The sequence below is a fragment of the Rhinopithecus roxellana genome, chromosome 7, assembly GCF_007565055.1.
Source record: "Rhinopithecus roxellana isolate Shanxi Qingling chromosome 7, ASM756505v1, whole genome shotgun sequence".
NCBI lineage: Eukaryota > Metazoa > Chordata > Mammalia > Primates > Cercopithecidae > Rhinopithecus > Rhinopithecus roxellana.
Window position 1 is genome coordinate 71,623,971 of NC_044555.1, and position 24,441 is coordinate 71,648,411.

General features: G+C 39.9%; 1 protein-coding gene across 1 annotated transcript in view; it reads right to left on the reverse strand.

The window, feature by feature from the left end:
• The window catches only part of NLGN4X (neuroligin 4 X-linked), a 347,106-nt gene that overhangs the window by 275,225 nt on the left and 47,440 nt on the right, over window positions 1-24,441 (reverse strand). The window lies entirely within an intron of this gene.

Here is a 24,441-nt window from a genome sequence, read left to right on the forward strand (position 1 = left end):
CAGATGCTGTTGAGGCTGCAGAGAAAAGAGAAGGCTATATACACTGTTGGTAAGAACATCAATTAGTTCAGCCATTGTGTAAAGCAGTATGGAGATTTCTCAAGGAACTTAAAAGAGGAACTACCATTCGACCTGGCAATCCCATTACTGGGTATACATACAAAGGAAAATACATTGTTCTACCAAAAAGACACATGGACATGTATGCTCATCACAGCACTATTCACAAAAGCAAAGACATGGAATCAATCTAAGAGTCCATCAACGGTGAATTGAATAAAGAAAATGTGATGCATATATACCATGGATTACTATGCAGCCATAAAAACAAATGAAATCATGTCCTTTGCAGCAACATGAATGCAGCTGGAAGCCATTATTTTAAGCGAATTAGTGCAGAAACAGAAAATCAAATACCACATGTTCTTGCTTAGAAGTGGGAGCTAAACATTGGGTATTCATGGACATAAAGCAATAACAGAAAATCGGGACTACTACAGTGGGAAGAGGGAGGGGGAAAAGGTAGAAAAAACACCTGTTGGGTGCTACACTCCATACCTGTGTGACAGAATCAACTGTATCTCAAACCTCAGCACCATCCAATACAGTCAGGTAAAAAAAAAACCCTGCACATATATCCCATGAATCAAAAAAAAAAAGTTGAAATTTTAAAAAATTGTCAAATACTGAATATGTTCAAGGTAAAAACAAATAAATAAAATGTTACTGGTATACACACACACACACACAAAATTTACCATTCGGAACCATTATCTTTACTATATATTAAGCAATTGGAGAGTAAAAATGTGGCCAGGCATGGTGGCACATGCCTGTATTGCCAGGTAATCGGGAGGCTGAGCCAGGACCATCATTTGAACTCAGGAGTTTGAGTTTAGCCTGGGCAAACTAGCAAGACCCCGCCTCTTAAAAAAAACAAAAAAGATGCCAAATGTACTATCCTCAAGACGGTCTTTCACCATATGGCAGCTCAAAGTGCCAACTCCATCACCTCCCTCACCATTTCTGTTCTTCCACTGAAGTTTAATGAGTCAGGAACATGCATGAGCCATAACTGTAGAAACCACAATTTTCAGCAGGGGGCTTAGCAGAACCCAAACTAAACCCAAGGGTAAAGAGTTAATGGCTTATATGTCGCCCAGTCAAGACCAATTGGATAGGAGGATATTCCATAGATAGGAAAGACAAAGATAGCATTAGGAATAGAGCATACATCTTTCTAGAGCAAACTATGTAGACAGAAAGATCCTATACTGACCAAAGAAATAAGACAACACCAAAACGTAGAAGTTGGCTTAGTCCATTCAGGCTGCTGTAACAAAATATCATAGCCTGGGGGGCTTATAAACCACAGATATTCATTGCTTACAGCTCTGGAGGCTGGAAATACAAGATCAAGGCATGGTAGATTCAGTGTATGGTGAGGGCCCGCTTCCTAGAGGGCTGTATTTTCCTTATAACTTTGGAAAAGAGGGAAAGGGCAAGGAATTTCCCTGTGGTATCTTTTAAAATGTCATTAATGCCATTCTGGGGCATCCACCCTCATGATCTCATCAGCTCCAAAGGCCCTACCTCTTAGCACCATCACTTTGGGGTTACGAGGTCAACATGTGGATTCTGGAAAGACACAAGTCTTCAGACCATAGAAGTATCCTGTAAAGATCACTATGCTAGCTAAGGGTACATAATGGGGTAAAGAAGGAGTTCCCACCCACTAGAAGCTTACATTCTCATGAAAGTATCTATCCCTACCTGTGGTGCTTTTTTTCTTCTTATTCATCTTCTGCATATCTAAAGCTAGCACAAGGACTGGCAAATAATAAAAGCGCACTAACGCCTGATTTTCTGTGTCAAATTAAATGTTTTCCAAACACAATTTCTAAATTTAAATCAAATAATTTGCAGATCTCTCTAGGCTTTGTGTTCATCTCTCTCACCGAACTCAAAGTCATATATCCTGAAGGTCATGGAGGTATACACCTGTAGTGCCAGCTGACAACATGGTGTGTGCCACCATGCCTGTAGCACCACCACTATCTTCTCTTCAAGAATATAGTCAGATAGACATCATATGGTGCTCCTAAAACTCTCATTCTCCAATCCCCAAACTGCTTCCATGCTTTTGTTTCATATTTGGATAACTAGATCATTACTTTCCTAGTAATTCAGCCTACACTCAAAGCCATCTTTGTTGGTTCCTCCACCATAAACCCATATCCAGGAAGGAGTCCTCAAATCTACAGATAACCTCAACGTAGGACAAGAGGCTCAATGTCATTCATTATTGGTGAAATGCAGATGAAATCACAATAGGATCAATAAAAATACAAACAAACAATGATGCCAAGTACTGAGCAACGATGTGGAACAACTAGAACTCCCGTGCATCAGGAAATATGCACAGAAATGTCCACTGCAGCCCCATATTTTTTTCTTCAACTTTTAAGTTCCAGGGTACATGTGCAGGACGTGCAGGTTTGTTACACAGGTAAACACGTGCCATGGTGTTTGCTGCACAAATCAACCGATCACCTAGGTATTAAGCCCAGCATCCATTAGCTATTCTTCCTGATGCTCTCCCCTCCAGGCATCCCCCGACAGTTCCGAGTGTGTGTTGTTTCCCTCCCCCATGTGTCCATGTGTTCTCATCATTCAGCTCCCACTTACAAGTGAGAACATGCAGTGTTTGATTTTCTGTTCCTGTGTTAGTTTGCTGAGGATAAATAAGCCCCAATTATAATTGCAAAAAATATTGCCACAATCCAGATATCCATAAATAGGATAATGAATAAATAAATGTTGGCATATTAAAACAGAAGGCTTCACAAAACAGTCAAAAATGAATAAAATACAGATATATGGAGGAAAATAGGAAAATCTCAAACATAAAAGGCAAGTCACAGAAGACTACAAAAAGTGTGATTTTATTTACATAATAGTAAAACTAAACAATATATTGCTCAGAGCTATGTTTGCCCTGAAATATATAGCAAGGGCATTACGAAAACCGAATCTTGGGGAATGAGATTTCACTGAGAGGTAGGAGAGAGGGAAGCAACTCACACTGGTATATAAAAACAGTGGGAATGTTCTTTTTCCTTGTCTGTCAGTAGGTACAATACCACGTATCTGATTATTTTTCACTCTTTAAAATGAATATCCGTATACACGTTTTGATACACTTTTTATGACTATGATTATTTTACAATGAAAATTTAATCAAAAGATTCTCATCTGTATAAGTTTTACCCAATGACTTTATTTTCCCATGTGCTATCAAACTATCTTAATTTAAAAATTGAAGGGAAAATATAAACTATTTTCTCCATGATTACACAACAAGCCCAAGGCAACAGACCATCTACCCACATATTACACTGAAAAGCCCTGGGATCCTGCCAGCCATGGCAAGCACAGTCATGGCACCTGAGCCTGCTATAGCCCTGGTCACTAATTAGCCAAGTGCTCTCTGGCCCATCAATTAGTGCCCTCACCATCATCTCCCTCCACTGCAAAATGAGGGCTTGTGCCAGTGACCTCTTAAGCTGCTTTCACCACTACGACGCTCTAACATATCAGACTATTATCTCCAAAGCAAGCTCAGTATAGGAGCCCAGTGGGAAGAGAAAGTCCTTCACTGAAGTAGCAAGGCATAACTGAAGCTAGACAATCCGTACTGCAGAAAATGGCAAGGTTTAGTGTGCCAGAGACAGTGAGAGGCAATGCAGCCTTCCAGCCTACCCTTTACAAATATTTCTTCCAGTGGCAGTCAGGGAGATAGAGAGGAGAATGATGGTTACCAGAGGCTGGGAAGCGTAATGGGAGGGAGAGAGGAGTGGGGATGGTTAATGAACACAAAAATATAGACAGAATGAATAAGATCTAGTATTTGACAGCACAACAGGGTGACTGCCGTGAACATTAATTTACTGCATATTTTTAAAGAACTAAAAGTATAATTGGAAAGTCTGTAACACAAAGAAATAATAAATGTTTCAGGTGATGTATACTCCATTTATTCAAATGTGATTATCACACATATGTTTATATCAAAATATCTCATGTACCCACAAATATATACACCTACTAAGTACATGTAAAAATAAAATATGTTTTCCAACACCAGATAACCTTTATTAGCAGGATATAATGCCAGCATATTTTTTTTTACTTGAATTGTACATAAGGATTTGAAATGAGTATTGACTGACTTTTTCCCAGAATTCACTGTACTAATTGTACTGTACAAATAATCTTCATTCTCCTCATATATAAGTGGAGCTATTTCATGAGTTTGTACTTGAACTTATTATACATAAAATTATATCTATAAAATAATTTTTTTGAGATAGAATCTCACTCTGTCACCTAGGCTGGAGTGCAGTGGTGAGATCTCGGCTCACTACAACTTCCGCCTCCCGGGTTCAAGTGATTCTCTTGCCTCAGCCTCCTGAGTAGCCAGGACTACAAGCACGCGCCACCAGGTCCAGCTAATTTTTTGTATTTTTAGTAGAGACAGGGTTTCACCATATTGGCCAGGCTGGTCTTGAACTCCTGACCTCACTATCCACCCACCTTGGCCTCCCTGAGTGCTGGGATTACAGGCGTGAGCCACCACACTTGGCCTAAAATAAATTTTAATATATTATATGTATAGATATCTCCAAACTAACCTGCCATATAGAGAGAGAATAATATAAAATATATTATTCTATATATAAAAAACATATAAATATATTACAAAATATATTATAAAAATAAAATATAAATAAAATATATTACTCTATATAATATAGAATATAAAATATATTACTCTATACATAGACTATAAAATATAAAATATTATATAAAATATATAAAATACATTATTCTATACATATAGAATAATATAAAACACTCATAGGAGCTTAATAGCTCAATATTTTGCTTGGTTATTTGGAGAAATATTTTATATATATAAAACATAGAAACTTAATATTTCAGTTGGTTAGTTTGGAGAAATAATATAGGTATAATAGATACATGAAATATTTAGGAGCTTCATTGCTTTAATATTTTGGTTGGTTATTTGCAGAAATATAAAACATAGATAGGAGCTTAATATTTCAGTTGGTTAATCTGGAGAAATATTTCATATATAAATATGTGGAAAGAGAGACAGGGAGAAAGACAGGGAGAGATTGACAAATAATTAGTTTGGATATACACATTTTTGGAGGTTAGAGAGATTTATATAGATACAATACATTACAACTTACTTTATTCATGTAATTTCATGCCTGTGTGTATACACATATATATTTGAACGAACCAAGTGAAATATCAAACTATTAAACTGATTAGGTTCAGGAATTTTTCCTACTCCATTCCCTGAAAATCCCATGTTCCATGCTTTTATGCTACAGATAATCAATAGTACCTGTAGAGTATGATGCTGATCATCTGTTTTCAGAGAGATGGTCCTATATAACAGGAGCAAAGTGAAGAACAACAGGCTCAAATGCACTATAACAGGCACAAAAGCACCTACTCATGTGTGCATTATGTATCTGGGAGGTAGTGTGGGGTAGAGGTTTTGTGCAGTTTTATGACATGATTCAAATCTTGGCTCTCACTTCAACTCCATCAGCAACCAGAGAAGGCTGTTCACCATTGTGATGGTTAATGCTGAGTGTCAACTTGATTGGACTGACGGATGCAAAGTATTGATCCTGGGTGTGTCTCTGAGTTGTGTTGCCAAAGGAGATTAACATTCGGCTGGGGAAGGCAGACCCACCCTTAATCTGGGTGGGCACCGTCTAATCAGCTGCCAGCGAATGTAAAGTAGACAGAAAAATGTGAAAAGACTAGACTGGCTTAGCCTCCAAGTCTACATCTTTCTCCCATGCTGGATGCTTCCTGCCCTCGAACATCAGACTCCAAGTTCTTCAGCTTTGGGACTCGGACAGGCTTCCTTGCTACTCAGCTTGCAGATGGCCTGTTGTGGGACCTTGTGATCATGTGAATAAATACTACTTAATAAACTCCCCTTTATATACCTATATGTGCTGTTAGTTCTGTCCCTCTAGAGAACCCTAATACAACCATCAATGCCTCCATCTCTTATGTGTAAAATGGGCAGAGTAGCGGATATAACTCAAAGATATTATTGCACGTGCTATGGTTTGTGTTTGAGAAAGTACAAGAGTATGTGAATATACACACCTATATTTACATACCTTACATAAAGATACCTTACATAAAGATATGCATATATATGTGATATGGTTTCGCTGTGTCTCCACACAAATCTCATCTTGAATTGTAGCTCCCATAATTCCCATGTGTAGGGAGAGGGACCCTGTGGGAGATAACTGAAACGTGGGGGCAGTTTCCCCCATAATGTTCTCGTGATAGTAAGTCTCATGAGATTTGATGGTTTTATAATGAGGAGTTCCCCTGAAAAAGCTCTCTCTTTTTGCCTTCCACCACGTAAGATGTGCCTTTGTTCTTACCTTGCCTTTTGCCACAATTGTGAAGCCTCCCCAACCACATGGAACTGTGAGTCCATTAAACCTCTTTTTCTTTATAAATTACCCAGTCTCCGGTATGTCTTTATCAGCAGTGTGAAAAAAGACTAATACAGTAGGCATATGTAAATACATATAAATTTAGAACAATAAGTATTCCCCAAATAAATCCTAGCTAATTACAATTATTCACTGAGGTACCACTGAATGCTTCCACGGTGAAACCCATTTTGATAAAATGTAAAGATACACCAATCAAGTTCCCATCCTCAAATAGTAAACACTCCAGCTAATGAGATGAAGCTTGCCTTTCAGTTGCTACAATTAAGCCAGTCTGTGCTCCATTGCTTTTCAACTGCTACCATGAAGCCAGGCTGTGGTCCACTGCCTCCCACCTGCTCCTTCTGTAGGATGGTGGACTTCTGCAGAATGGACTTTGGAATGGAGTGCCTAGAAGACACTTCTACAATTTTAGACACGGAGAGAGAGCTAGGCCAGAGGACTTCTGTAAAGACAACACAGAAGAGGTAAGCATTGACATTCAAGAATTAAGACCACCAAGATTTACAAAGAGTGAGGAAGATGATACCAGACTGAACATTCACATTATGTCACCATTACTTCCTCAATGCTTACATTCATTGCTAGACTATGATGAGTATCTAAGGGCAAAGCCCAGAGATGACTAATACTTGAACTTGGAAGACAGAAGGTCTTCAGCAAATGCTATTAAATTAAAAGGAAGAAAAGAGACACAAAGAAACCAGATGGAACCAGGACACAGAAGGCAGAAAATTGGCAAGGTAAGGTTTCAGGGCATTCTCCTTAGCTCATCTCCTGTGGGTACCACATCCAGAGGAGACGAGCTACTTCCACCACCTACTCCATTCATGTTTCCACCATAAAATTCTCATAGGCTTCATGATGTAGTCCCTATGGATTTTGCCTGCAGGAATTTCATGATGAACAGAAACTTATCACTCATTGACACAGCAGTAAAGTGTTAGAATATTACTTTCAGCCAATGTCAAATAAGCCTATTTCTGAAAAGGTATCAGAACTAGTTCTGGGAATATATTTGCCTGCAATTTAGCAAACAAAATAGAGAATTCTAGATACCCAGTCACTTTTAACCCCATTTCCTGTAAAAGGCTTTCTCGTTGCTGTATCTGGTGGGCGGAGATAATATTGATCACGTAAAGGTAATATTTAACCCAGAATGGAAGCTGAGTGAGTTCTTCTACAAAGGAAAACTGTCAGTTTGAGTAAGAAAAAAACACTCAATTTCTAAATAGCACGGTTTGACCTGGAGTTAGTACTTCTGACCTGACACGACCCTCATCTGGCAGTGGGTCTGCAGATGGTTGATCATGTGGACAGCTGGGGGTTAATGTGGACAAGAACAAGTGTGTACTCCCAAGTGCAAAACAGGAACCAGAACCATCTCTAGTAATACTGTTGGGTATATCTCTATGTCTCTTTCATAAGGAGCTTCATAACCACTGCTCATACCTCTACTAATGAACTGTGCAATATCCAGAAAGCTGAGTGTCTTCAGAACGTTTCCCAAGACACCACCTGTGACCCCAGGACCAGCTCCATCTTCCACAACTCTGGCTAGAGTGCTCTATTTTCTGTAGCATAGATCCTATTTACTAAGGTTACTTCATTTTAGGCAGACGGCTCTATCTGAGAAGTTCCTGTTTCAGTGTGATGCTCGCTCTGACAGCCTACACTCTTCCCTCATGTGCTTCTGACAGTGCAGAATGACAAGGTGAGGGCCTTACAAGGCATACGGCTCTAGGTTACTAAACATCACCTTTCCCACAAAGCTTATTTCCTGAGTATGACACTGTACAAGCTCCCAGGAAAGACAAGCTCCATCCTCAGGCTTGAACCTCATCAGCTCCACCCACTCCCCAGAATGTTTCCTCTGCCTTCCCCAGACAGGAATATTAACTTGTTAAAACAGGCTCTATCCCAGTGAGTCAGTTACTCCCCAGAGGCTTCTTGTCCTGCAGTCAGAACTTAACTGAGATCAGACCTTCCATCTCTAGGAAATAACCAAGGCTCCCAAGATCCAGCATATAGACAACAGGCTCCTCATAAAAACCTCTGTGTCTCACATTAGCATGGGAAAGAAGAAAAGGATGGAAGAAATGAGTCATAAAAGGAAGGCTCTTTTAAACAGCGTTCAGGAAGGAAAGAGGTGCAAAGTCAAGAGACAGAATCACGGTAGACCCAATAATATACCTCAGGAATCAAAGGCAACTATCTCCTAAAACTACCTCCAAAGCCTTATGAACATTCAAACAAGACAAAATTCATTAAAATGAAATGCGTTTTTGGCCAAAAATGGCAGTAAATAGCAGTCAATATTAATTGATATTGAGACTTCCAAGGTTTTTAAATAAAAATAACATGAAGATTCTAATCTGCCAGATTCTTCACTTTCTTTTTGACATAAAAATAATTCTCTCAGTATAGAATGCTCTATACTGCAAACCAGTGACTCTTACATTCCCACCTCTGGCAAAATTCCTACCTACACATGCAGGTTTTTTAAAGAAAACAGAGGTATAACAAAAAAATCAAAACCTTTCCTCTACACAAATCTAAATGCAGATGTTCTCCACCCTAAGTCCAAAAACCCCAATCCCACCCAGGTGTCTTTATTTATTTTTTTGTGAGTACATATCATGTATATGTATATATGTATATGTATGTGTGTGTGTGTATATGAGGTACATGAGATATTTTGATACAGGCATGCAATATATAATAATCACATCATGGAGAATGGGGTATCATCCCCTCAAGCATTTATCCTTTGCCACCCAGGAGTCTTTAGATAGATTCCATTGGTTCTACAAATTGCAATGGGCAAAAAGAATTACATCTTTAGTTTCACTACCATGCACTGAAATTTAGTATTTGCTTCCATTATCAGTGTAAGTAGGACACTTAACACTGTTATCACAGATATCCCAAAATACTGTTTACGCTCACTTGTACTTTGAAATTGTGACTATTATGAACCTCTTAAGTAGATCCAGGTACTTAACACACAATAAAGATGCACATGTATTATCATAGCCCAGTTTAAATATATCTTTTTATTTTTATTTTTTATTTTATTGATTGTAGAAACAGAGTCTCACTTTGTTGCCCAGGCTGGTCTTGAACTCCTGGCCTCAAGTGATCCTCTCACCTCAGCCTCCCCAAATGCTGGGGTTTACAGGCGTGAGCCACTGCATCAACTTTAAATATTAATATTAATATGCCTTGGTAACTATTTCAATAAAACCAATTTCCTTTTATGTGTATTTACCTTATTGTATGACTTAAACATATCATTTTTACAAAACTTATCAATTTTCCACCAAACTGCCAGAGGGATCTGTCACACATACTCACACATGCAGCATGCACAGCTGAGAATCCTTGGCTAACTGCCAGTCAGTGGTCATCACCTGCGTGTCTATCTATCATGACCTAGTGGGGACACCAAAGGTTATAGCTTTCTGCTTGTGGATAAGGAGGATGAAATGCCACCTCCTCAGCTATGTCATATGAGTCTTACCTGGCTGTTTTTCTCTTCCCTTGGAAGATCTGCTCTGACCATAAGTACTTACAAACAAATGGGCCAGGCATCATGGCTCATGCCTATAATCCCAGCACTTTCGGAGGCTGAGGTGAGAGGATCACTTGAGCCCAGGAGTTTGAGACCAGTCCGGGCAACATGGCAAAACGTTGTTGCTAAAAGAATTTAAAAATTAACTGGACATGGTGGTGCACGCCTGTAGCCCTAGCTACTCAAAAGGCTGAGGTGGGAGGATGGCTTGAGCTCGAGACGGGGAGGCTGGTGTGAGCCATGATCGCACCACTACACTTCAGCCCAGGTGACAGAGTGAAACTGTCAGAAAGAAAGAAAAGTAAGAAAAGAAAGAAGAGAAAGAAAAGATAAGAAAAGAGAAAAGGAAAGAAAGAAAGAAAGAAAGAAAGAAAGAAAGAGAGAGAGAGAGAGAGAGAGAGAGAGAGAGAGAGAGAGAGAGAGAGAAAGAAAGAAAGAAAGAAAGAAAGAAAGAAAGAAAGAAAGAAAGAAAGAAAGAAAGAAAGAAAGAAAGAAAGAAAGAAAGAAAATAAATGGCAAATATCTCAACCATGAGGTCTTGCCTAGCTCTTGCCACACCCTCCCAGGTGAGACACTTCTTCCTGTCTTCTTGGCCATCTCTCCCCGGTAGCCTTTGGTGGAACCTGAGACCACCTTAGCTGAGCTTCCCTAGAGGCCACAGCTATGCACACAAGTAATGAATAAAAGACTCCAGCGCTTCTCTCATCTAGAAAATTAAACATCTATGCCACTTGCATAGGGCAGGGAGATCTTTCCCAGGACCAGGGAACCTCCAACCTAGAGAGCAATCCCAGCAACTGCACGCATGGTCCTTCTCTGTCTGAACCAAAGCTACTTAAATATCAAGACTAAGACGTGAAACTAAAGGAAGGTCAAAGACAAACATGCCCTTCCATTCACAAACACATTGAAAACCACGGTCCAAGTAAGTTTTCATCTGAAATCCCACAAATTAATGGAGGAAGGGAACCTATCTGAGGAAATAAAGTTTCATTAATTGGCCACTGGACGTCATGCACCGGGAAGAAGTCTCTTCTCTTTAAGGCCCATGGAGAAGAATTCCAGGAATGAACAGAATCAAAGGAAGCATCTCAAACCCTGCTTCTTCTCCATCCCCATCTTATCCACTCACTCCCCACATCCCAAGGCCAAGAAAAAATAGGATGAAAGGATCAAGGTTATAGAAGCTCCAAAATTATTTCACAACAAGTGGCAAAATCCTCCCCATTCCTGAAACTCAAGAAGAGTAGGACTATCATTTGCCTCTCTTTTGAATTATAACCTGAACCATGGCCCTTTGAAATCTCAAACCTTCCCACTGTTTTTCTTAAATACATCCGTGGGAAGATTTCCTTCTCCCTATCACTTCTTTCTGTATAGATAGGATTTTTAAAGGTGGATCTTTCTTTCACTACGGTAATCAGATGTCACAGATTTTCTGCAATTAATGCTTTCCTTGGCTTCTTCTAGACCTCCTATTAAGAGCTATTCTCTTTCACTCCGGCCTATTCTTCATAACCCAATTAAACCCTATTAAATGCTCTGCCATGACTGTTCTATTTCCCTCACGTTTAATTATCCCTTAACAAGCCTGTGTTCCTGCATGTTCTTTTCAACTGGCCCACCCCAGACTGTGTAACTTAGAGGGTGTGACTGTCCACATCTATAACATCTTCAGGCTAAATTATCATCTGGCGAACATTCCCTCCATGGAAATCTATCAACAAGGCGAGTGCTATATTAAGACTAAGTTCCGTTCGCAACTTCAAATACTAAAGCGTCATAGACTGATTCAGTCAAAAAGGTTTTTAAACAAAAAACATAAAATAATTTGCATCTATTATGTTTAGGCCCTTTGAATTAATTGGATAATTAGGAAAACACACTGAATTTGTGGGAGGACACATACTAATTCTCCAATAACTGGTTTCACTATGTATTAACACATACATATTGCTCACTGCATCCTGGAATTCCTAGGCTCTAGCAATCCTCCTGCTGGTCTCAGCCCCACAAGAAGCTGGGACTACAGGCGTGTGCCATCATGTCGAGCTATTTTTTTTATTTTTTGAAGAGATGGGTCTCTCTATGTTGCAGGCTGGTCTAGAACTCTGGCCTCAAGCAATCCTCCTGCCTCAGCCTCCCAAAGTGCTGGGGATTACAGGCATGAGCCACTGCACCTGTCCTTTTTATTTTTTTGAGACAGGGTCTTGTTCTGTCACCCAGGCTGGAATACAGTGGCAGGATCACAACTCACTGCAGCCTCGACCTTTTGGACTCAAGCGATCTTCCTGCCCCAGTCTTTCAAGTAGATGAAGAGCCTTTAGTAACACACTAGAGAACATTAAAAAATCATTAGCTTTAAGGACATTCTAAGAGTGAAGTTATAAAGCCAAAACCCATAAAAGATAAAGGAAAAGCGGACGAGACGATATGAAGACTGTCCTCTCTCAGAGGGTCCCTTCTTGTGGAAATAGACTGCTATTCCAGGTCAGAGGGAGAGTCCCACAAGGCAAGACAGATCAAAGGTATCCCCAAGACAGAAGGGAGCCAGTGAATAAGTCCTACTGAAATCAATAATTTGAGCAACAGACCGAAAGATAAGATCATGTCACCTCCCAGCTGTAAATATCAGCACTGCATGGATTTGAGTTGTCGCCTAGGATAAAAATGACTCCTCAAAAGCCAACGCTTTGTAAGCCACTGGGTTCTCATTTAATAACACAAAGAAGTACACCCTGAGGATGGTCAACAAATAATCTGACATTTACCAGGCAGAAGGTACACTGAAGAAATGTGGAACACACTAGCTGCAAAAGACAGAGTAAGCATTCACTTCCTGGGCGCCAATGCTCTTTGGTAGGAACTCAATCCTCTTCACTTTTGAAGCTTGGGAAAGGCCAGATTATAATGAAAGAAAATCTGGCCTCTGCACAAGCATCCTTGACCACGGAACGAATTTCTAGAGCTGGTAATTATGTCCTTGGCCCTCGAGTTAAAGGGCGTCACAGAATTAGACCAGCGGAATGCACAGAGCTCCTCCAAGAAGCCACTTAGGACGACTGCCTGGGAAATGCAAACTGAGAAAATTATATTTAATTCAACCTCATGTGTGGTCAGAGAAACAGGAGGAATTGGAACAATTAAGCCAGAATGGTGCCATGAACCATGCACAATTGGCTTCCCGTAGGATAGACAAAGCATTCCACACAGGAGAACATTGTGTGACTTCAGTTAAGAAAGGGAAAAAAAAAATGGAAAGCTTGGGAGAAGCATTAGGTCATTTTCAAGCAATTAAAGCCTTTCTACAAAGAGCATATCAGACAACAAAGAAATGGCTGAGTGGTGAAGTTGGCTCAATCTAAATCATCATATTAGTAGTAGTTTATTACTGAAACAACTGTGCCTTGGTGAAGAGAACACTACACAAGATTTTTTTTTTTTTAGACAGGGTCTCACTCTGTTGCCCAGGCTTGAGTGCAGTGGTATAATTTCAGCTCACTGCAGCCTTGACCTCCAGGGCTCAAGCGATCCTCCCGCCTCAGTCTCCTGAATAGCTGGGAACACAGGCATGCACCATCACACCTGGCTAATTGTTTTTTTCTTTTTTTGTAGTGACAGGGTTTCACTATGTTGCCCAGGCTGATCTGGAACTCTTGGGTTCAAGTAATCCTCCCACCTCAGCCCAGCACGAAGTGCTGGCTTTGCAGGCATGAACCACTTCACCCAGCTAGAGATTTTTAAATTCAAGTAAGAATCTGAGCTACCTAGATCCATGCTTCCTAAACTCTGCTGTATCTTGGAATCCCTAAGGAGAATTGAAAAATCTCACTGCCCAGTCTGCATTGCAGACCAAGCAAGTCAGAATCTCTGGAGGACCACAGCACAGGTACTGATACCTATTACATTCTCCAGGTGATTCCAATGGGCAGGTACATTTGAAAAATCATGCTAACTGTCATATTCACATTCACATACCATTCAATCTTGGCCTTATCGTTGTTCTTTTGAAAAAATTTTGTTTCAATAAAGAAAGGCATGCATGAAGTTTTAAAGGTCAAACTACAAGTGTTATTTGCACAACAAACAGCACTTTCTTGCCCAACATACAACATCCCATGACCACACTCACTTTAGAAAGCAAATGCTTTCAGATTTCTTAGCTTCTCCTCTCCAAATATATGCTCCATGATATTTCTAAGTAATAGTTTATGCTATTTTTGATACATTATTTTTAGATATTACCTATAAGTTATCAATGGGCAACCACCACTCTATTTGCCCCTTCTGCCTTTTATTTTTCTTCTTTTGAGACAGGGTCTTGCTCTGTTGCCCAGGCTGGAGTGCAATGGTGCAATCACAACTCACTACAGCCCCAACCTCCCAGGCTCCAGCGATCTTCCCATCTCAGCCTCTGCAGTAACTGGGACTACTACACACCACCATGCCCAGCTAATTTTTGTATTTTTTGTAGAGGTGGGATTTCGCCACATTGCCCAGGCTGGTCTCGAACTCTTGGGCTCAGGAGATCTGCCTCTCTTGGCCTCCCAGAGTGCTGGGATTACAGGCATGAGCCACTGCACCCAGCCTTCTCTCTTTAACTTTATTGTAACTGTGCAATTAATAATCACTCCTGAATGAAGCATTCTACCCCAATTAAATCTCCTTCATTGAGTTGCCTCCTGTTTTATCTGGAGACAACAACTCCTTCACATTTTCATTTCATGCTTTTCTGTGTGTCTATTGTTCAACTTTTCTGAATGTTCCAAGGGAACTAAAGCCCATCTCAAGTACTATTTCTACATGATCAAATGGCTCATTTCCTTTTCTATTATGTACTTTCTCCTTGAAGTCTCACTCCAGGATTCCAGCTGTCCCAGACTGCTCTGGGCATTAATCTGAGACCTGCATTCTTTCAGCTCTCTTCTGTGAAGGCCACTGTTTCTTGGATTCCCCATCTTTCTATTTGTCATTTATTCCACTGTTGGAAGGAACACATAATCGCACAGCTTTCCAAGAAAGGGTGCACAAAAGGTAAATTTTCTGAAAAGCTACATCAGCGTAAACGCCTTGACTCTGCCTACCCATGGACAGTTTGCTCCAAGAGTTCTACATAGTAAATTATTTTCTCTTAGAATTATGAAAGTTTCTATCTTTTAACGTTCAGTGAAAACATGAAGCATTCTATGACATTATAAATTCTTGATTCTTAATAAGTTTTTTTTTCTTTGCCTCTGATACGGTTTGGATCTGGGTCCCTGCCCAAATCTTATATTGCATTGTAATCCCCAACGTTGGAGATGGGGCCTGGTGGGAGGTGATGGCATCACGGGGAGCAGAATTCTCTTGAATGGTACTGTACATCCTCCTTGGTACAGTGTAGTGAGTGAGTTCTCAGGAGACCTGGTGATTTGAAAGAGTGCAGCACGTCCTCTCTCTCTTCCTCATGCTCCAGTCACGTAAGATGTGCCTGTTTCCCCTTCACCTTCTGCCATGATTGACACGTTCCTGAGGCCTCCCCAGGAGCTGCCATGCTTCCTATACAGCCTGCAGAACCATGAGCCAATTAAACCTCGTTTCTTTGTAAATTGCCCAGTCTCAGGTATTTCTTTATATCAATGCAAGAACAGATTAATACCGCCTTGATCTTGGACTCCCAGCCTCCAGAATTGAGCGATAAATGTCTGTTGTTTATAAGCTACACAGTCTATGGTATTTCCTTACAGCAGCCCAAATGGACAAAAACATTCCCTATGTGCTCTCTAATACTACTATGGCTTCCAGACCACCTAATATAAAATGCAGATATCCACCTTTTAGTTAGACAAAGGTTGAAAGCTTGTGACTCCAAAACCGATGGGTAGCATCATAACAAAGGCAGTTACTACATACAGATTATATAAAGTAATTTAGGATAATTAAATGCCGTCGTGTTCACCCACTGAGCTCTGATAATTGACTCAATGTTTGCTTTGAGTGGAAGTGGGTCCCCCACCCCTATGTACATTAACACCTTGACTTTTCAAACTCTAAACTCCTTGTGGGAAGGCGCCATGTGTTATGATACTTTTGTAATCAGTGGACAAGACAACCCCCGGAAAGCAAACCACAGTGATTTTCCAACAACTACTTCACTGCCTCACACCTGTTTCTACCACTGGAAAGTGGGACAGGATGAATCTGCCTAACCTGCTGGCAGAATGAAATACAACCACGAATATAAAAAAAATTTCCAAATTCTAAAGCAACAAATGCCTGTATGACTATTCTAGTGAACAATGAATATTTCATTTATTTTCCAAAAAAAAAAAAGCATTGTAGTGCAGTGACAGCCACCATCATAGCCATCGTGCAAATCCTTCAACATCATGATGTGCACAGTTCAACAAAGCATGAGAAATATACTTCTTTCACGGACTTATGCTAAAAGTAAAATCTAGAAATACTAAGTAGCTGGGCGTGGTGGTTTATGCCTGTAATCCAAGAAGCCCGAGACAGGAGGATCACTAGAGTCCAGGAGTTCGAGACCAGCCTGAACAACATAGGAAGACTGTGTCTCTAGAAAAACAAATTTTAAATCAGTCTGGTGTGGTGGTGCGTGCCTGTGGTCCCAGGGGAGGCTGAGGTGTGAGATGGGAAGATTACTTGAGCCCGGGAGCTCAAAGCCACAGTGAGCTGTGATTGTACTACTACACTCCAGCCTGAGCAACAAAGCAAGACCCTGAAAAAAAGAAAGGCAGGCAGGCAGGCAGGCAGGCAGGCAGGAAGGAAGGAAGGAAGGAAGGAATTCTAAGCACCTATTGATCTTTTTAGGTAGGGGAGTATGTGTGTATGCATACATTGAGATAATTTACAAAACTACAACATCGAACACAAACTTTTGAAGGACTGAGCTAAGAGAGTTCCTATCTACTAATAACTGAAAAACACCCATCAACTCATTTTGAAACACCATCATGAGGAAAATGAGGCATATTTTGTTCACAAAAGTTAGAAAATATTCATATAGCCAAGAAGAAAGGACAAAGCTTTGGGTCATATTGTGTTAGCATCAAGATCACTGCATTTGCAAAGGGCTAGAGTTTTCTACGTTTTCTACCATATCAACCTGCTCCAATGAGTGTGGGGGCTTTGAGTAATAGTCTTTTTTTAAAATGATAGTAGGTTAAAATTTAGAATAGTGCTACTTATATAATTTTGATGGAATTCCTAAGAGGAGGGAAAGCTAAAAGTCAGAATTTCATGGTGTGCTTCTGGAGTGCCTTGGTCTGAGAATTGGATGAGTGTGTGCTGACCATGATGTCCCAGTTTGATCCGTAAGGTGTTCACACCATATTATACGGCTGTCACTGCTTTCAATTTTCTCAGTAGTCTGAACATTTGCCACCTGAAGCCCAATCTCTCAGGTCCAGCCGCTGGAGAGAGAGAGTAGTCTCTTCTCTCAAGAGCAGACAGCAAGTGTAAAGTTACAAGGACACCACCAAAGCTAGGGTGCAACCCACTTGCAAAAAGAAGACAGAGAAGCAGGTGGCCTATTCATGACTTAATGTGGCTATGATGTGGGACGCCATAGCTTCTGTTTTTTCATAAGCACATTTCCTTACTCCTTCTTTTCTTCTAATTATGCTGAAGACGAGGATGGTTAGCAAGCAGTGGGTGCTAAAGTTATCTTTTCAGGGCACCTAATAAACAAGTAACAAACTAATATCAAGGCAGTTAGATCTCTTCTAGTTTTTAGTACATTTACCATGTTTTGCCGCAGAAAATTAAACATATGCCTTTAATAAATCGGTTCAGTTGGAAAGGATTTAAAACAAGTAACAAGCAAGTGAAAGCGCTAAGTGAATTTCCACGTGAGAGAACACCAACCTAAATCTTTCCTATGAAACTATACCAAAACACAAATTAACATGAAAATGTGTCCCTATCCAAATCTCATGTTGAACTGTAATTCCCAGTGATGGAGGTGGGGCCTGCTGGGAGGAGATTGGATGATGGGGACGGAGTTCTCATGAACGGTTTAGCATCGGCCCCCTTGGTACCGTATAGTGAATGAGTTCTCATGAGATCTGTTTGTTTAAAAGTGTGCAGCACCTTGCCCCTCTCTCTCTCTTCCTCCTGCTCCAGCCATGTGAGAAAGCTCGCTCCCCCTTTACCTTCTGCCAAGATTCTAAGTTCCCTGAGGACTCTACAGAAGCAAAAGCCACCATGCTTCCTGTACATCCTACAGAACCATGAACCAATTAAACCTCTTTCCTTTATAAATTACCCAGCCTCAGGTATTTTCTTATAGCAATGCAAGAACAGACTAACACAATATTCAACGTTCAAGTGTAATGCTGGGTATGAGAGTTGATTCTAGGTAACTAGCAACGAATGCATCTGTTCATTGTTTATAAACGTAGACAGTAGGGGCAGAACTGTACTAACAAAAAAATGTCTCGGAGTTGCCATAAACTCCAGTTAAGCCACTCTCCACAGGACTTTGGAAGGCCTAAAGTACTGACAGCTTTTTTTTTTATGTTAACTTTCATTTCTTGATGTTATTTTCAAAGTATTACCCTTTAATATCTTCCCTGGAGCAGAGTTATATCCACAGACAAGGTTATCAGTTCATTTCCACCGTCCTGCCCTGCTTTTTTCTTTAAGTAAAGTGAAGATAAAACATTCTTTGGGGAAAAACAATATTGCATTCGGAGGCACCAATATCTTGCTTCTCTCTCACTCTAAATGACAGCAACTCTAAGTCTCTGTGCTTAGGAAGGAACTTAATTTTCAGTCTCCCTGGTATATCAGCCGCTATCAGAAATATGAGGGTAGGCCTGTGGGGAATGAGGATAGTTTAGGGCATCTGAAATTCTCTACCTCTTTTGACAAGTGTGTGTGGATGTGAATAGATTTTAGCGGTGGTACAAAGAACCCTCAAGTGTTTCATGACTACTTTAGTAATCTATTACACTATAATTGTACCTATGCACACAGACGTTCACACCATGGAACCAACATGAATACATAGATTTAAAAGTGATAGACTAAAAAGGAGTGAAACTATCTCTAAACATAGATTTAACTACTCTGATTTTATGGTAATATCATTAATCTAATAAATAATTTTTGACTGTGTGTCTTAGTAGTCCTGTTTCCCGCTGCTTATAAGAGAACATCTGAAACTGAGTAATTTATAAAGAAAAGGAATTTATTTCTTAAAGTTCTGGGGACTGAGAAGTCCAAGGTCAAGAGGCTGCATCTGGTGAGAAGGTTCTTGCTAATAGGTACTCTCTGCTGATTCCTGAGGTGGCCCATGTTATCACATAGCCAGAGGGCTCAGTGCTACCTCAGGTCTCTCTTCTTCTTCTTAACCAATTAATCCTGTTACACATTAATCCATTAATCCTTGATCCAATCACCTCTTAAAGGCCCACCTCTTAATACTGCCACACTGAGAATTAAGTGTCAACATATGTTTTGGAGGGGATATTCAAACCATAGCAGTGGGGCACTGCATTAAATGGAGTGGTGATTACAATAACGTAAGATATTTCCTGTATTCAGGGGAATTCTTAGTCTGGTAGAGAAGTAAGACATTTAAATTAACAAGAGAGGAAAGAGGGTTATAATGGAAGTACTCTTTTGGATACATGATTATAGAGGGGGAGCAGGTCATGGAAGGCTCCCTTGAGAAATGACCTTCAGGTGAATACGGAATCATTAAGACCTCCACTGCAGGGAGAAAAGTCAGGCAAGGGAGGAAGACAGCAATAACAGTGATACGGAGGTCTACGGTTGAACACTGCTGGTACCAGAAGGTTCTGTGTCCTTCAACATGACTGAGACACAGGGTATGTAGACAGATGTCATGAATTGGGATAGAAAAGGGAATTTAGGGCCAAATCACCCAAGACCACTTCACTGGCCATCAGTCTTTGGTCACACACTTGATAATATTCCTAACATACCTTCCATCAAGTACACAATGTACAATGGGATTCCCAAGGGAGATGGAGCAAGGAGGAGAGAAAGAGACAAGAGAAGAAGGAAAATAAAGAGAAAAGCAGTCAACAGGGAGAAAAAACGAAAACAAGAGTGTTGTCAAAGATGTTGAGGAAGGCATCCCAGGAAAGGTGTCAAGAGGCAGAAAGATGTTGCAGAGGCCAGATGAGATGACCCCTGAGATGCATCAATCATACAATCATAGCATCCTGAGGCTGAATAATGCACTGTCCCCAAAGCTGTCCACATCTCAATCCCCAGAGTCTGTGAATATGTGACCTTTCACGGCAAAGGGACTTTGCAGATGTGATTAAGTTAAGGATGCTGAGATGAAGAGATGGTCCTGGGTTAGCTGGGCGAGCCCAGTGGCATGACAAGGGCACTTATAAGAGGGAGGCAGGAGGGTCAGAGTCAGAGAGGGAGATGTGACCTGCTGCAAAAACTAAGGAATGTGGGTAGCCTCCAAGGGTGAAAAAGACAAGGAAATAGATTCTGACACTTATCGATTGTAGCTCCACCAGGTCCATTTCAGAAAGTGGCCTCCAGAACCATGTTTATTAATGGGTGTTCTTCAAACCATTGTTTGTGATTATGTGTTACAGCTGAGAACATGAACATGCTGGGGAAGGAGTGGAAAGTAAGGAAAAACAAATGTGACTGCTCCTTCTGGAATCCTAGTTAAGAAGTATACAGCAGGGATGAAACAGGGCTGCTAGAAAGTGTCCATTAGATGTGAACGACTGTATTTCCAAATATAGAAGACATCAGAAAGAAATCAATTGAAACAATTCTCTATAAGCATCTAGTGGAAAACATTTGTAGAAAAAAAGCATATACTATTAGAGCTGGAGTTTGCTTTCTAAGCCTTGAAAAGCCAAATCATTTTGAAATTTCTTTCCAAAGTAGTTTAACCTTCTCAACACCAAGAAAAGAAATACTGGACAGGCGTTGTGGCTCACGCCTGCAATCCCAACACTTTGGGAGGCTGAGGTGGGCAGATCATGAGATCAGGAGATCGAGACCATCCTGGCTAACACGGTGAAACCCCGTCTCTACTAAAAATACAAAAATTAGCCAGGCGTGTTGGTGGACGCCTGTAGTCCCAGCTGCTTGGGAGGCTAAGGCAGGAAATATGCATGAACCTGGGAGGCAGAGCTTACAGTGAGCCAAGATCACGCCACTGCACTCCAGCCTGGGCGACAGAGCGAGACTCTGTCTCAAAAAATAAAAAAAAGAAAGAAAGAAAAAAGAAAAATAAATAAATACTGCAATTTCTTCAACTACACAAAAACAAGATGGCATTGCTGTTGAAAATCATGTCAAAGGTCCACTTGCTTTGAAGGATAATTAGATTAAATAGAATGTTTCCTAAAATCAGTAATGTTCTGGTTGGATAGTCAAGGAATCCCAACTCATGTGGTACTATTTTATCTCCTTTTAATTATTTTCTCAGATGGTTGATGCCACATTATTTCAGAGAGTTGTTCTAAGACTTAACCATAGAAATGGTGATGATTTTAAAAACATCTAAAAACACTGAGTGTTAGCAAAATGTGCCCAGTATTCCAGTTGTACTTTAAGTAAAATGTTTAAACTATAACCTAATATTTCAAATATAAAATAATAAGTGACAATTATTCACTCTCAGTTAATTAACTGATTTTTAAGCAAGTATCTGACTTAAACATTGAAAAAATACAAACCATGATATCTTATCAAAAGAATTAAATTATTTGAGATTTTTAACTAATTATTATAAAAGGCTAAACGGAAATAGTAGTAATAAAAGCTATCAAAAAACCACCTTTTATGAACTTTAAAATCTGTAGCTGGCAAATATTCCATTTTACAGTTTACCTTGATTAGAATCGTCAACTTTTGAAAGGTAAGAAATTAGTGAAGACACGTATCACTGGACATAGTGTGCTGTTCTTTTCATTTACCTGATGCCATTTGCTTATTACTGTGCCAGATTTTATTGGCTAACTTCTTCCCAGAACAGCATAATTTGAACAATCCAATCAATTGCCATTAAAAGAACAAGCAAAAGACTAAACATTCCCCAAGGAAGGTTTAAATTTTCCAAGTAATCGAGAAGAAAATATAGCAGCTAAAACAGTAGTCCATTTAGAAGACTTAATTACAGATAAGTCAATGCTAAATAACTTATATTTTTCTGTGCATATATATGAGATCAGAACAAATGCTGGGGAGAAAAATCTCTTATACTCAACATTCAATTGCTTCCAAGTTGCTATCTCCTATTTAAAAAAAAAAAAAAAAAAAAACCCATAAGACATCGCACTGGTTTTCTTCTCCACCCAGGTTTGCAAAACTCAAGAAGGAAAATGATCCCTACTCATACCCTGGTGAAAACAGAATGCTTCCTTTACCAAAACATAGCCCAGAACCCAAAATAACTTAGTCTTCCCATCCAATGTTAAAGCACCACAGGTTTTCCACAGAATGTGAAGGAACTCCACTCAAGAAGTTGGTGGGCTTTGCACCAATACGCAGGAGAGCATAGGCAAAGAATGGCGCCTTCTGAGAGCTGGACAAAACCAGCATTGCCCTGGGGCACTGCCTGCCCTTCTTAGCTGAGGGGATGGGCAAAAGGTTAGGGAACCCATTTGGACTGCTCAGCCAGGACTTAGACCTTATGTCTACTGGTTTCCAGCGAGGGCTTGTTTCACTTCCCCTGAAACTGCTGAGTTGAGAACACTGGCCTGCATCCAACACATATAAAGCATCTTCTACGTGGCCTGCACTGTGATACATACTTGGCAGCATGACATTTCCTTATTTATATTTTAAACTGTGTACAAAGAGGAACAGCACAAAAGTTCATGGACAGGAAAGAGTGACCGCTGTTCCAGGCCTTTGCACTGATCACAATTTACATGGATCATGTTACCTTCTACCTTGCTTTAGTCCTAACTGCTATTTCCCCATCACCCCATGTCACACTTAAATCGACCAAGACTTAGAAACACAATTGAAAATCATGTTTTCAGCAGTCACTGTGGAAATGGAAGTATAAAAGATATATTAAGAGAACGTTTTTCAGCAAAAGATCCTTAATCATCTGTGTCTAAAATATATTTAGTTAATACTTACTACAGGTCCACAGCATGCCAGGTGTGGCAGAGAACAACATGCCAGAGAAAGACAAAACAACTCCATTCCCCATTGATATTAATTATCCACTCCAAGGAAGCATACTGAGTCAGAATTACTTCTCTCAAAAATTCCCACGAAAAAAAAAAAATCCAGGAACCCCCTGGTTTTAACTGTACAAAATGCACTTCATTAAAAAGTTTAGTGAAGCGGAATAAAAATCGCAATAATTGTTTGCACTTAATCAAGCATTCCCTTCTTCTAGATCATGAAACAAATGGATTGGAGTGTTAAAAAAAACAGTCAAGATGTTTCTCCAAGATCAGTCTGTGCAATAATGAACCTTAGCCCTAAGAGAGATCAACCAGCAGCCAGAATCCATCACTTGAGCAGCTAGAGGCCACCAATGAAAACCCATGTGAGCCAGCTGCAGCTTCTTGTGTTGTTGAAGGCCACTGAATCTTTCCCTGGTGCACATAAATTTTACATGTAAAATTCAAGGGTGTTCCCAGGCCCCATTCATCCATACATCCCAGATGACAGGCTTTAAACCTGCTCTGTGTTTAAGAGTTGTAGTACATGCATTCATAGAATCCCTAATACAAAAGTATATGGGCAAATACATGCATCAGAAACCACCACTTAATGAAAATGTTCCTTAAAAATCATATTAAAAGTCTTTGTTTTTCTCTTGACATTTTAACACTGCAAAAATACAGATACAAGACATAAAACGTACTCACCGATTGTGTCATTGCGGATTCAGAATTGATGGTTTTTAATAAAAGCAGTGAACATATTAATAATTACTGTAAATTTGCCATCTAATTAAATCTTAGAAAAATCATAAGTTAACTGTATATCACCTTCATCAGTATTTTGTCTCTATAAAAATATATGAAAATCTGTTTTCTCTACAAATTTAAAGGAAATATCAACTCTAACTCCACCGTCTTTAGTCAGAGTGGCTTAAAAATTTCTTTTCAAATTTCTTAGTATAGAAAAATAATGTTTGCTATTCAAAGCCAGTAACCAAAGAAATAAGAATGGGGAAAAGAATGGCTTTCCGAACTATTTCAAAGGTTTGCTGCATTAAATACGTATTTGAGCGTATTCAAGCTAAAACTAACATAACTTTCAGCCCTGAAAGACTTCAGTCATTCCGTAGCG